Source organism: Tachyglossus aculeatus, unplaced genomic scaffold (genome assembly GCF_015852505.1).
Source record: "Tachyglossus aculeatus isolate mTacAcu1 unplaced genomic scaffold, mTacAcu1.pri scaffold_208_arrow_ctg1, whole genome shotgun sequence".
In the NCBI taxonomy this organism is placed as follows: domain Eukaryota; kingdom Metazoa; phylum Chordata; class Mammalia; order Monotremata; family Tachyglossidae; genus Tachyglossus; species Tachyglossus aculeatus.
Genome location: NW_024044924.1, coordinates 58,143 through 69,877, shown reverse-complemented (window position 1 = coordinate 69,877; position 11,735 = coordinate 58,143). Strand labels below are relative to the sequence as shown.

The following is an 11,735-nucleotide window of genomic DNA, read 5'->3' as shown; positions in this document are numbered from 1 at the left end:
TTAGTCAATATTCTACCTAGGTAACAGAATTCTGTGACAGTGGTTAGCCTTTATTACCAATGTAGATGCTTTGGTTGTATGTATAGCTTCTCTGGTGCAGGCTAGGTTTTTTTAGACTTATTGTGAGCCCATATCACCTGGCCGTTTCAGCAGATACATTTACAGACATTTGTGCGTGTTCTTGGGTGTGTGCCTCCAGGGAGTAGTCATCCATATATAGCAATTTTTAATGACTGTCTCTAAGACTTTGGTTGATCCTCAAAATTTATCGATGTGGAAGAGTTTCCCAGATCTGTGGTTGCATTCTCCAGCAAGGCAACATAGAATAAATCAATAGGACCTGGCCCACTATGCACACCTGCTTTGCCCAACTGGCAATGCAGAATGGATAAGACATGGCACCACCAGCTATGACATGGCCAGAATTCTAATGTACTTTTCAGTGCAGCCAAATTTATTAAGCAATTTCCTGAGTATTATTATCTACTGATAATTTTAGCAATAATTATGCCAAACTAGCCAAATTAGTAAGCAGTTTTCCTGAATCTGCCACTGTACAAAGATCATGTCCATTGTGAAACACTGTGATGTTGGGACTGCAATGGGATTACAGGATTGGTCACCAATCCTCTTCAGGAGTAGAACCAGAAGGACTCCTGCTAATTCCTTGCAAGCACATTAGAGAAATGAGATGCTGGTTGTGTGGCAGTCCAGGCAGAGTCTAGTGGGGGTGACGTGAGAGACGGCATCTCATTGAGACAGTGAAGGCTGCCCAGGAGATCCAAGGGGTCCCTGGCCTTCGGAGGGCCAAGAGCACTCAATCAGTCAGTTCTCCTCCTACCTTACTTCTCTGATCTCCTCCTACTATCCAGCCCACACACTGGGCTCCTCTAGTGCCAACGTACTCACTGTACTTCAATCTCACCTATCCCGCCGCTGACCCCATGGCCCTGTCCTTCCTCTAGTCTGGAACTCCCTTCTCTCTCATATCCAACAGTCCACCACTTTCCCCACCTTCAAACCCCTCCTAAAAATCACATCTCCTCCATGAGGCCTTCCTTGACTGGGCCCTCATTTCCCCTCTTTGCTCTCTCTCCTGCATTACCTAAACCCTTACATCTGTACCCCTTGATATTCACCCCACCCGCAGCTCCACAAGCAATTATGTGCATATCCTGAAGAAAAAAAAAATTATAACAATAATAAACGATCCGGCTCTGGCTTCTGCCTTATAATTCAGCAGTCTCTCATCTTAACACATGAAGAATGTTTGCAAATGATAAATTCATAATCTGACTTCAAAGCTACTGGGAGAACTCCCCCTCCCCATCTCCCCACCTTACCTCCTTCCCCTCCCTGCAGCACCTGTATATATGTATATATGTTTGTACGTATTTATTACTCTATTTATTTTACTTCTACATATTTATTCTATTTATTTTATTTTGTTAATATGTTTTGTTTTGTTGTCTGTCTCCCCCTTCTAGACTGTGAGCCCACTGTTGGGTAGGGACCGTCTCTATATGTTACCAACTTATACTTCCCAAGCACTTAGTACAGTGCTCGGCACACAGTAAGCGCTCAATAAATACGATTGATGAATGAATGAATGAATATCCTTATACTCTACCATTTCACCAATCTGAAGTTATTTTAATATCTGTCTCCCCCTCTAGACTGTAAGCTTCTTGTGAACCGGGATCATCTTTACCAACTCTGATGTATTATACTTTCCCAAGCGGTTAGTACGGTATTCTGCATACGGTAAGCACCGTCGATTGGAGGGGCTTTGGCTCCTATAGGGGAGGAGGAGGATTCTGTCTCCAGTGAAATTTCATCAACCTCCACCAGTCAGAAATGGTCTGGGATAGCTCCCTCAGCAGAGTCTAGAGGGGCCAGGGCAGAGATCAGATGCTGAGTGTTTATTTGCTTCTAACAAGGAGCTCAGGGAGTCATGTGCAGGGAGTCCCAGGGGCACGGAGACTCTTGCAAATAGTCCTGCCGCAAGCCCCGCTCCCATCCACACCGTCCCCGTGGGTGAGGACACAGTGCTCCTGTCTGGGGTCCTGGCAGCCCTGTGTCCCTCTTCCCCCTTTGCACTCAGGCCGCCACTCAGAGGAGACAAGGGGAGGCAGAGGAGCCCAACCCCATGGGGACAGAGCCCTGGACCGGCACTGACCTTCCAGGTTAGAACCATCTGCAGAAGGGACCGACCGCCCAACTGAGTCTGATGGTCCCAGGACAAGGTCCCCACAGCGAACCCCACCCCAGGTACCCAGTGAAGTTCTGTCATTGTGATTGTGACCTACCGGCAGTCGGCTTTACAGATGTTTCACAAAAGTGGACATTGAGTTCCCATTCCTGACATTAATAGGTTCCATGTCTCATCGTCCAGAGATGAGGTAAGATTCCCCCCATCTCTATCTGAATCCCGAATTGCTCCTCCCGCTTTGTACCTTGATAGGACAGGAAGACAGGGGGTTTGGAGTGCTCCAGGTGGCTGAGGGAGCAGCCTGGACCACTTACCTTTCCTTGCCTGGTGAGATCAGTGCTACTGTTAAGTCTGTTTCATGGCATATGGTTTGCGGGAGGAGGGGGAAATGGTGTCAGAGTCCTCTTGGAGGCCAAGGGAGTGACCTTTCTATGATCTTTGAGAGCAGGTTAGCATGGCTGGAGCGTAGAAGGAGAGATGACCCGTGAAATAAGATCTGTCTGGAAAGCAGAGTGCTCTGGTGGATTCCCCAGAGAATGGTGAGGGATTTAGGAGATTACTCTGGGGAACCTGGGCATCAGCAGCCTGGGATGGAGTAACCTGTGTGGCCCAGGCACGCACTGCTGTGCAGCCACACTGGTGTGTGTGATATCATGGGCTCAGGATCCTGGGATTTCTAGACTGACATCTGACTGTTCACCTGAGCCCAAGCAAGCTTTACATCTTCCTGCACACACCAGAACTCTCTGCAGCCCAAGCACATCAGGGTTTGATGAGCCTGGGGCTTCAACCTTATACTCCACTTAGGCCATGCTTCCCTCTTGAAGCCCTCCATGATTACCCAGTGTTCCCTGCCACCCATCCAGTGACTTGACATCTATCCCCCCAGCCAGAAAAGGAATTAGTTATCCGACAACTGGATAACAGCTGAGTGGTTTTACGATTTTGCTTTCTGGGCCTTCCCGTGGTAGCAGGCTTCCAAACGAGGATATGGGTATCCAGAACATGAATCCCTCTGGTATTACTGGAAAGCAGTGTGGCGTAGTGGATAAAGCAACGGCCTGGGAGCCAGAGGATCTGGGTTCTAATCCCAGCTCCACCACTTGCCTGCTGTGTGACCTTGGGCAAGTCACTTCACTTCTATGTGACTTTTGTTTCCTTAGTTGCAATATGGAGACAGAATACCTGTTCTCCCTCCTTCTTACACTGTGAGGCCCATGTGAGAAAGTTACCGTGTCCAACCTGATTAACTTATGTCTACCCCAGTGCTTATATGGCTCAGTGGAAAGAGCACGGGTTTTGGAGTCAGAGGTCATGGGTTCGAATCCCAGCTCCGCCACATATCTGCTGTGTGACCTTGTGCAAGTCACTTAACTTCTCTGAGCCTCAGTTACCTCATCTGTAAAATGGGGATTAAGACTGTGAGCCCCACGTGGGACAACTTGATCACCTTGTATCCCCCCAGCGCTTAGAACAGTGCTTTGCACATAGTAAGCGCTTAACAAATGCCATCATTATTATTATTATTATTATATGTATGTGTATGTATGTTTATAAGGAAAAATGTTTTACTTACTATGCATAAGTTTGAACATCAGGTACTGTAGACATCATCTCGATCTCCATTATCGTAGAGGCACGAAATTACTATCCTGTTAAGACACAACCTTTTCCTTCCTCCAACTACTGGGCAACAGCCTTGCATTTCTACTAGGGTCTCTCATCCCATCCTAGCCAGGTTTGGACCTAGACCCTAATGCTGCTCTCTCCATGTGGCTCGTCTAGGCACCTCCTTTCCTGGGACTCCTGCTGCCTCATTTCTCTCCCACTCCAGTCCAGTGATCCCAGGCTGCCAGCCTTGCACTGAACCCCTTTCTTCACCCCTACTCCAAACCTTGTACCTAAACTGCATTTAGCCTCTGAAGAAGGTGCCCGATACAAGCCTCAGGCCTTGCCTCCTGCTCCATTTATTTATTTCAATCACTCCAGTTGTAAGTATTTTTATGTTGGCCTCACCCATTAGAGCGTAAACCCTCCCTTGACCCGAATGCTCCCTCCTACCATTTCTCTCCCACCTTCTTGAAAGAGTTGTTTACACCCGCTGTCTCCACTTCCTATCCTCCAAAGCTCTCCTAGGTCCCCTACAATCTAGGTTTTGCCCCCTTCTTTGCAGAGAAACAGCCCTCTCTAAGGTAACCAATGACCTTCTTCTGCCTAAATTTGAGGGTCTCTACTCCATCCTAATCCTCCTTGATCGCTCAACTGCCTTTGACACTGTAGATCACTCCCTTCTCCTTGAAACTTTTATCCAACTTTGGATTCACTGACACTGTCCTCTCTTTGTTTTCCTCCTGTCTATCTGACTGCTCCTTCTCAATCTCTTTCTCTGTTTCCTCCCATCCTCTGACAGTAGTGGTCCTTCAAGGCTCAGTTCTTCGTCCAATTCTATTCTCCCTCTACACCCACTCTTTGGAGAGTGCATGAGCTCCCAATTACCGCCTCTATGCTGGTGATGCCTAAATCTACATCTCCAACCCCGACTTCTCTCCTTCTCTGCATTCTTGCAGTTCCTCCTGCCTTCAAACATATGTCCTGCTGACACCTCAAATGAAACATGTCCAAAACTAAACTCTTCATCTTCCCACCCAAACCCTACCCTCCCCGATCTTCACCATCACTATAGACAACACCATTATCCTCCTTATCTCACAAGCCCGTAATCTTGGCATTAGCCTTGAGTCAGCACTCTCATTCCACCCACATATTCAATTTGTCACCAAATCCTGTCGGTTCTACGTTCACAACATTGCTAAAATCCTCCCTTTCCTCTCCATCCAAACTGTTACCATGCTGATCCAAGCACTTATCAATCAATCAATCATATTTATTGAGCACTTGCTGTGTGCAGGGCACTGTACTAAGTGCTTGGGAAAGTACAAACAATAGTATAACAGACATTCCCTGCCCCCAGCAAACTTACAGTCTAGCAGATGAGCTTATTTTTTTGCCAGCTTCTGATGCTTTATAGAGGCAACCCTAAGAGTAAGGAACCCTTGTTACATGCTTTGATTTTTTTAATAATAATACCAATCCCACCTAGACTACTGCATCTGCCTCCTCGCTGACCTTCCGGCCTCCTGTCTCACCCCACTCCAATCTATATTTCACTCTGCTGCACATATCATTTCCCAACAAAAACTTTCAGTCCATGTCTCCTCAAGAACCTCCGATGGCTGCCCATCCACCACCACATCAAACAGAAATCCTTTACCATTGGCTTCAAAGCACTCATTCAGCTTTCCCCATGCTACCTCACCTCATTAATCTCCTACTATAGCCCAGCCCACACACTCAGTTCCTCTAGCATCAGCTTACTCACTGTGCCCCAGTCTCATCTATCTCACTGCCGACCCCCTTTCCCATGTCCTCCCCATAGCTTGGAACTCCCTCTCCTCCATGTATGCCAGACCACCACTCTCTCTACCTTCAAAGCTTTTTAAGGTCACATCTTCTACAACAGGCCTTTTCCAATTAAGCCCTCTTTTTCTCTGCTTGCTCCCCCTTCTGTGTCTATGCACTTTGATCTGTGACCTTTGGACATTTGATATTTGCTCAACCCATAACCCCACGGCACTTATGTACATATCTTTAAATTGTATATTATAAATTATTTATTTATTCATTCATTCATTCAATCAATCATATTTATTGAGCATTTTCTGTGTGCAGAGCACTACATTAAGCACTTAGGAGAGTACAACAATAAACAATACAACAATAAACAGACACATTCCCTGCCCACAATGAGCTTACAGTCTAAAGGGGGAGCCTTTAGCACAGGGACTGTTTCTGCAAATTCTGTTGTATTGCACTCTCCCAAGAGCTTAGTACAGTGTTCTGCACATAGTAAGCACTCAATAAATATGATTGATTGATTGATTGTGGGCACAGAACATGTCACTTCTTTATTCTGTACTTCCTAAGTGCCCAGTACAATGCACTGCACCAAGTGGAGATTCATTAAATGCTACCGATCAATCAGTGGTTTTTATTTTCAATCAATCATTTGTATTTATTGAGTATTTACTGTGTGCAGAGCACTGTACTAAGCTCTTTGGAGAGTACAATATAACAATATAACAGACACATTCCCTGCCCACTAGTGCCTACTGTATGCAGAACACTTTACTAAGTGCTTGGGAAAGGAAAACAGACAAGTAGACAAGATCCCTGCCCACAAGCAGCTTACAGTCTACAGTAGGAGATGGACTTTTTTTAAAATGGTATTTGTTAAGTGCTTACTATGTGCCAGGAATTGTACTAAATGAGGTGAGGTAGGAGGGGGCGAGGTGATGGAGAGCCTTGAAGCCCAGGATGAGGAGTTTCTGCTTGATGCACAGATTGATCGGTAGCCATTGGAGGTTTTTGAGGAGGGGAGTAATTTGTGCAGAGCGTTTCTGGACAAAGATAATCCGGGCAGCAGCATGAAGTATGGACTGAAGTGGAGAGAGACAGGAGGATGGGAGATCAGAGAGAAGGCTAGTGCAGTAGTCCAGACGGGATAGGATGAGAGCTTGAATTAGCAGGGTAGCGGTTTGGATGGAGAGGAAAGGGCGGATCTTGGCAATGTTGCGGAGCTGAGACCGGCAGGTTTTGGTGACGGCTTGGATGTGAGGGGTGAATGAGAGAGCGGAGTCGAGGATGACACCAAGGTTGCGGGCTTGTGAGACGGGAAGGATGGTAGTGCCGTCAACAGAGATGGGAAAGTCAGGGAGAGGACAAGGTTTGGGAGGGAAGACAAGGAGCTCAGTCTTCGACATGTTGAGCTGGGTTAGATACGATCTAATCAGGTTGGATAGTCCATGTTCCACGTGGGACTCACAATCTTAATCTCCATTTTACAGCTGAAGTAACTGAGACACAGAGAAGTGAAGTGACTTGTCCAAGGTCACACAGCAGACAAGTGGCGAATTTGGGATTAGAACCCAGGTCCTTCTAACTCCCAGGCCCGTGTTCTACCCACTAGGCCAGGCTGCTTCTCGCTGCTTCATGCTGCTTTTACATTGACGTGAATTACAGGTAGGGGGAACAATAGATATAAGGAGAGGTACTGTGGGGCTGGGGAGAGTATCAGAGTGCTTAAGGGATACACAGCCAAGTGCATAGACAATGGTGAGGGGAATGCAGATGGGGGAAAAAGGCCTTGATCAGAGCGGGCTCTTGAAGGAAATGTGACTTCCCGAGGGTTTTAAAAGTAGAAAGGGTGGTGGACTGTGGGATATGAAGGGGGAGGACGTTTTATGCCCAAGAGTAGATGTGGGCAAGGGGCGGGAGGTGAGATGAGATGGAGGTACAGAGAGTAGGTTGGCGTTAGAGGAGCAAAGCGTATGGGCTCGGTTGTAGCAGATCAGCACGGTGAGGTAGGAGGGAGAGATTGTACTGAGTGATTTAAAGCCAATAGTAAGGAGTTACTATTCGATGTGGAGGTGGTTGGTTAAGCACTGGAGGTTTTTTTGAGGAGTGAGGAGATATGGACTGCATTGTTTTCCAGAAAAACAATGTGGATGTGAGAAGTAGAATGGCCTAGTTGAAAGAACATGGGCCTCGGAGTCAGAGGACCTGTGTTCCAATCCCGGCTTTGTCAATCGCTTGCTGTGTGACTTGGGCACATCGCTTAACTTCTCTGGGGCTCAGTTACCTCATCTGTAAAATTGGGATTGAGACCGTGAGCCATATGTAGGGCAGGAACTGTGTCCAACCCAATTATCATGTATCTAGCCCAACACATAGTACAGTACCTGGCACACAGTAAGTGCTTAACAAATACCATTAAAAAAAAGGAGAGGGAGAGACAAGAGGCACAGGGGGTCAGTGAGGAGGCTGATGCAGTAGTCAGTAGTACTAGAGGTGGGGAAATCTTTAAAGATAATTTTTGAAGTGGAAACTGAAATACTACAGGGCCTAGAGTCTCAGAGGAACATAGGCACAAAAGATAAATGATGGAAAAATGCATATAAATAGCAGAGATTTTAAGAAGAAACATTCTTCTGTCCATCTTAGACCACATGAAAGTCAGGAATCCTTATTGGGAGTTTTCCAGGAAATCTAGGGACCCTTGCCCTACCTACATCCCATTTTGTGGCTGCTCATTTGAGGATATGTCTATTTTCAGTGTGTCCCGGCTCAATGTACGTTACCCATTCAAGATACAGGACAAATTCAATATAATCTCTATTATCATCCTATTTTCCTGCCATATCTTCCACAGTAGATCCTCTGACCCCATGGAGAGGGGCAACCAAACCAGTGTCTCAGAATTCCTCCTCCTGGGACTGTCCGACCAGGCAGAACAGCGACAGCTCCTCTTCATGCTGTTTCTCTGGATGTACCTGCTCGGGATCTTGGGGAGCCTGCTCATCATCCTGGCTGTCAGCTCTGACCCGCACCTGCACACCCCCATGTACTTCTTCCTCATCAACCTCTCCCTGGTCGACACCTGTCTATTATCCACCACGGTCCCCAAGCTGCTGGCCAACCTCCAGACCCAAGATAAATCCATATCCTACGCTGGCTGCCTGGCCCAAATGTTTTTTTTCCTCCTCTTTGTAGGTCTAGACCATTTCTTCCTCAACGGAATGGCTTATGACCTGCTACGTGGCTATATGCCACCCCCTCCACTATACCACCATCATGAACCCACGGCTCTGTGCCCTGGTCATTACTGGGTCCTGGATCATCAGTTCTCTCCATGCCCTGACACACACCCTACTGGTGCTTCGCTTATCCTTCTGTTCCAATCATGAAATCCTTCACTTCTTCTGTGACCTTTACCAGGTCTTACAGCTATCCTGCACTGACACCCTCATCAATGAGTTATTTATGTATCTACTGACAGTGGTATTTGGTGTCTTTCCATTTACAGGCCTCCTGTTCTCTTACACCCGCATTGTCTCCACCATATTGAGAATCCCGTCTGCCAGTGGAAAAAGGAAAGCTTTCTCCACCTGTGGTTCTCACCTGTCCGTAGTTTCTCTATTCTACGGCACTGGCCTTGGAGTCTATTTCAGTTCCACATCTATCCATGCATCCTGGAAGGGCTCGATAGCATCTGTGATGTACACAGTGGTCACCCCCATGCTGAACCCCTTCATCTACAGCCTGAGGAACCAGGACATGAAAAGGGTGCTGATAAACATGTTCAGAAAGAAAACTCTCTTCTCATAGAGACCGTGCTATTACTCTAGGGACCTGGGGTGAAGTAAATGTGGTCAGAACTAGTGTCACTATGAAAACATGGAAAGCAATATGGCCTAATGGAAAGAGTACATGACTAGGAGTCAGGAGATCTGGGTTCTAATCCCAGCTCCATCACTTACCAACTTTGTGATCCTGGACAAGTCACTTAACTTTTCCGTGCCTCAGTTCCCTCACCTGTATAATGGAGATAACATACCGGCTCCCTCTCCCTCTTAAACTGTGAGCCCATGTGGGATGGGGTCTGTGTCCGATCTGATTATCTTGTCTTTACCATAGCCCTATGCTTGGCTCATAATAAGCACTTGACAAACACTACAATTATTATTATTGTTATTATTACACTATGATTTCAAATATGATATATTATCTTTTGATTATGTATTTTCCTTGCAAGACCCAGTAGGGCAAAGGTAACTGAGTTGAATAGAGCATTTCCTATTTGAATGGGGTAGGGGAGGGGAGTAAGGGAGAGGGTGGAACAGGGACAGGGGGCTGTTACATTAATCCAGAGAGACAGGGAGCAAGCAGGAACCACAAAATAATAAATAATAATAATGATGGTATTTGTTAAGTGCTTACTATATGCAAAGCACTGTTCTAAGTGCTGGGGGCGATACTAGGTGATCAGGTTGTCCCACGTGGGGCTCACAGTCTTAATCCCCATTTTACAGATGAGGTAACAGAGGCACAGAGAAGTTAAGTGACTTGCCCAAAGTCACACAGCTGACAAGTGGCAGAGCCAGGATTAGAACCCATGACCTCTGAATCCCAGGCCCGTGCTCTTTCCACTGAGCCATAGAGCCAGCCCTAGAGCAGGGGCTGGAAGCAGAGGAGCTTATTCACCTTAACTCCTCTAGCAATTATTTTATGGTATTTGTTAAGCGCTTACTTTGGGCCAGGGACTGTACTAAGCACTGGAGTGGAAACAAGCTAATCAGGTTGGACATGGTCCATGTTCCACATGGGCCTTACAGTCTCAATCCTCAAAGTGAGTCAGTCACTAGTATTTTTTGAGCACTTACTCTGTGCAGAGCACTGTACTCAGCGCTTGGGAGAGTACAATATAACAATAAACAGACACAGCCCCTGCCCACAATGAGTTTACAGTCTAGAGGACTGTAACACAGCAGACAATTGACAGAGCTGGGATTGGAACCCAGGTCCTTCAGACTCCTAGGCACGTGCTCGATCCACTAGGCCATGCTACTTTATGGATTTCCAGGTAATGATCCTGTATACAGTCCCACCTTGCTAAGGATCTCCCGACCCTTCCTTGGTCCTGGGCTTCGGTCTTGGGAGCCCAAGCCCTTCTTTAAGTTCTGGGATGTGATTTAGTGGTCCCTTGCAAGTAGGTGGCACTGATGATATTCACACTGGGATGGAGGTGGCCATCCCAGAGTGAGGCAGGAGTGAGCAGTTACCATACCTCTTCTGGGAGTGGTGAGGAAAAACTATGTGAGGCCCAAGCTGGGGTTGCCACAGAATTCACCATTATGGCCAAAATTGACCATGAAGAATGAGACACCTTCCTCTGGGTGTTTATCTAGTATCCAAAGGGGCCCTCAGAGAAAGGTATCCAAGACCATAGAGGAGGCCTGGGAGAGAATGTCACACTCCAGTGACCACTGAACTGGATGACATAATCTCCAATTTCCTGGTTTCCCAAGTCAAAGATACACTCTCATTGACTGTGCCTCACCAAGTGGTGTAAATAGATTCATCCTCTGCAAGACTACAGCATCTCTGTCCTCTCTAATCAGTCACTCTCATTTAGTGAGTGCCTACAGTGCTTTGCACATAGTAAGCACTTAATAAATGCCATCATTATTATTATCATTAGTATCATTACTGAGTACACTATTAAGCATTTGGAAGATTACAATAGAATTAGCCGATATGATCCCTGCCCTCAAGGAGTTTACAATCTCATGGAAGAGACAGGCACACACAAACCCTGCCCTCAAGAAGTTTACAATCTCACAGGGGAGACAGGCAGACATAAAACGATTTACAATTTGGAGGACAGAGATATAACTGGCTATAAGATGACTACTGGGAAATGGATGTGAATAAATAAGAACAAGGTGACTACATAAAGTGTTATGGGTTGTGATAAGTGCTGAAGTGGTTGTTGGACTCCCATGACCTGGGGATCATACCTCCAGAAATTTAAACTCTCAGCTGCCTCCTTGGCTTTCTTTGGTGGCGGGGAGGGGGGACATAACCTTTATCTTACATTTTCCTGTGGATGATTCAGAGAGGGAAT

At 46.5% G+C, this 11,735-nt stretch overlaps 1 pseudogene; it reads left to right on the top strand.

The window, feature by feature from the left end:
- The first annotated feature begins 1,430 nt into the window (after positions 1-1,430).
- LOC119923636 lies at positions 1,431-9,436 on the top strand (annotated as a pseudogene).
- The last annotated feature ends 2,299 nt before the right edge of the window (positions 9,437-11,735 follow it).